This window comes from Priapulus caudatus, unplaced genomic scaffold, assembly GCF_000485595.1.
Source record: "Priapulus caudatus unplaced genomic scaffold, Priapulus_caudatus-5.0.1 Scaffold101, whole genome shotgun sequence".
Classification (NCBI taxonomy): Eukaryota; Metazoa; Priapulida; class Priapulimorpha; order Priapulimorphida; family Priapulidae; genus Priapulus; species Priapulus caudatus.
Genome location: NW_014577162.1, coordinates 151,436 through 154,938, shown reverse-complemented (window position 1 = coordinate 154,938; position 3,503 = coordinate 151,436). Strand labels below are relative to the sequence as shown.

Below are 3,503 nucleotides of genomic sequence, written 5' to 3'. Positions count from 1 at the left end.
AGGCTGGTCAGGAGAGGTGGTAGGGGAAGGGGAGGAGTTGGTCGGTAGTGGGATTGTGGATGGGGGTAGCAGGCTGGTCAGGAGAGGTGGTAGGGGAAGGGGAGGAGTTGGTCGGTAGTGGGATTGTGGATGGGGGTAGCAGGCTGGTCAGGAGAGGGGGTAGGGGAAGGGGAGGAGTTGGTCGGTAGTGGGATTGTGGATGGGGGTAGGGGGCTGGTCGGGAGAGAGGGGATAGGGGAAGGGGAGCAGATGGTCGGTATAGTGGGATTGGGGATGGGGTTAGGGGGCTGGCCGGGAGGGGCTGGGGAAGGGGAGGAGTTGGTCGGTGGGAGAAAACCGTGCATCGCTAGCGGATCTTAGGAGGGAGGAATGGGGTCCATACCCCCTCCCTCCGTACTAGAATCCATAGAGGGAACCGAGTAAGATAAGAAAATCACGTAACAGTCATTTAATTACGTGCATTTCAGACCTCGCGAACATTTTAATTAATGTTTCCTAAATTTGGTTCTCACTAGCGGCCTGAAGACTATTAATTGTCACTTGAAGTACTAAAACACGCGGCTGGATTCCAATAAGGGATATAACATTGGGGCAAATGTAACCTCAGACCCCCCTCACGCTGGTGGCTTTTACGCTGGTGGGTGTGGGGCCCCACTGGCCCCGTTCCCGGATCCGTCAATGCTGTGGAATCGTCAACGGTAACCAGAGGGCAGCACAATAGGTCAGCTTGACAGAGCGTTTGTCGTGTTTGCCCGAGGGACAGAGATGGATGGGTGTGGATGAGTAAATATTACCAAGGGACACGTCAGTTAGAGTCAGTTCAAGAGACGAAGTTATAGATGTGTCAATATTAGCGAGGCGGGATAGCGGGTCAGGTTGGTGAGTGTTTATCACGGGTTCCGAATCACAGGGCGGTGTCAAGGTTGATATGTGAGCATTGCTCTCAGGAATGCATCAAGTAAGGATGTACTGTAGTACTAGTAGTGTCGATGTATCAATATATAACTATGGCGTTTTATCGCTGGGGCACACCCATGGGTGGGAAGCCCTTTTACAGTAGTCAAAAACAACCACAACAAAAGCAGCAGCAGCAGCAACACAACAAAAACAAAAAAACAATTACAACAACACCAAACACAACAACAACATCAACAGCCACTACCACCACCACCAGCAGGAGCAGCGGCGGCAGCAGCAGGAGCAGCGGCGGCAGCAGCAGCATCAGCATCAGCAACAGCAGCAGTAGCAGCAACAACAACAACAACAACAACAACAACATCAACATCAACATCAACAACAGAAAGCGTCAAAACAAAAGCCCCAAAAGAAACTACCGTAGCAAACAATGGCTGCTCGTGCGAAGCTACTCACGCACGCACTGAATGCACGTGAAACATTTGCATAAAATTTATATTTCCTATACCGCACTCTCGTGCAGTGCAGAGACCCTACCCTGATGGCCATCATAATATATCCCATAGCTCCAAGAAACGCTCCTGCTAGGGTTAGAAGTATGATTGTATATTATAATATAGACAATCAGTCGCACAGCCTCGTCGGGCTAATATATCCCCGTGCAGCTATCATACATATCCTGAACCGCACACGAGCGCTCTAGCTATAGTTTACGGCGATGGTAAAACGCAAAAATGCACCGGCAATTACCGGTGTTGTTACCCTGTGCGGAGCACTTGACCTTGTAAGTGCATTTTAGCGCAGAGCACGACTACTGCTTTCACACGTAATCTGCGCCGTACGTGCCGTCATTAGCTGAAACAGGAATCGTTGAGATTTCTGCTGACCTTCGTCGGCGCCTTGATTTGTCAGCCCCTCTTTTGATATATTGGCAGCACGAAGATGTCACCCACTTGCTCGCGAAACGAGAATGCAAGCAAATACATGAGCGCCCACACACACACGCACGCACACACACACACACACGCACGCGCACACACACACACGTATGCTGAAACTGTGCACACTCACGCGTATAAGCACGCGCGCAAATGCACGCGTGCAGTACGCGCGCATACGCACGCGTGTAACTATGGGGATGGGGAATCGGGGACACGATGTATAAAGGGACTCCCACCCTGGTTACCAGCCGGAGGCGCTGACGTGCAAGGCGTAATGTACAAGTATCAGCGTAAGTTTAATGACGTGCCAACACGCAAGGTGGCGTGACTGAGCTCACCGCACGCAGTCTCGTCTGCTTCTGCGAGACTCTCGTGCGGCATACCGCGGGCATGTGTGTATGCGCACGCACGCACCTGTTGAGCAGACGGGAAGAGAAGTTCCTTCCGTAGACGATGTGTGTGCGTGCGGGCGTGCGGGCAGGCTTGGGTGTGCGTGTGAGCAGGCGTTCCAGCGTGCGTCCGTGTGTGCGTGGCTGCGTGCGTGCGAGCGTGCGTGTGCATGCGAGCGTGCGTGCGTGCGAGCGTGCGTGCGTGCGTGTGAGTGTGCGTGCGTGCGAGCGTGCGTGCGTGTGTGAGTGCGTGCGTGCGTGCGCGGATAGTTGCATTCATTTCACCGCGGGCGGTTTCTCTGCCGAGAGCGCAGGCGGCGCCTTTTGTCTTTCTTTTCTTTCTTTCTTTCTACGAACTATAATAGGAGCGGGTATTAGAGGGTTGTGCTCTGGAGATCGGGAGAGACAGGTTCGAATAAAGGAGAGATCGTCGACTGTAGTGCAGACTGTGAACTAGTGCCTCGCTTAGCGTACATAACTGACGGGTTGTGCTGTTAAATGCCCTGTGGTCGCGTTGAGTGAGGGTAGACTATATGACAAGTACCGAACCGGCTCTTATTTATGTCTGTGCTTGGTAGCACGAGCATGAATTAAGCCTGAAATTAACTCGGTGAAAGAGGGGTTTTAAATTATATCTCGTATAACAGAAATATAAACCGGTATCCACTGTAGAGTCCGTCTATGGGAACCTTTATCTAGGCTCCACTAAGACGTTCGGAATTGACGTACGGAAGTTACTGTGTAAACCGAGTCACAGATTTTAGTAAGCACAGTGTTGGTCAATACATTGAAAGAAACCGAATAGCCCGGTAATATAAAGGTCGATGCAACCCCTTCGACTTCTTTTCAAACACATTGCCCTACCATTTTCAGCCCCCACAACACCTCTTGCTCGGCCGGCCACCAATATACCAATTTGCACTCAGATTTGTCGTTTGCCTAGACACGTACGATAGTACCAGGAGTACCGATACCAGGAGTACATAATAGGTAACTTACACACACTTTATGGTGTTATAATGTACCCATATTATTTATATCTGATATATATTGTAAGCGGGCGAAACCCCACACGCCAGGGAAAGTTATGGCAATGCGAGAACGCAACCGGTGTCAGGAGAATGTATGAAACAGGGACGGGAGAGTCAGCGGCGGGACGGAGGTCAAAGAGAGCCGTGACTCGAGATGGCGCCGTGTAGCTGGAAGCCTGGTCATTAATCCCTGAATCCTTGCGCATTGTGACAGCCTAGACACTGAC

The 3,503-nt window shown here is 51.3% G+C and overlaps 1 protein-coding gene across 2 annotated transcripts in view; it reads left to right on the top strand.

Moving 5' to 3' along the window:
* The window catches only part of LOC106805136 (epidermal growth factor receptor kinase substrate 8-like protein 1), a 62,533-nt gene that overhangs the window by 24,746 nt on the left and 34,284 nt on the right, over nucleotides 1-3,503 (top strand). The gene's annotated exons all lie outside the window — the stretch shown is intronic.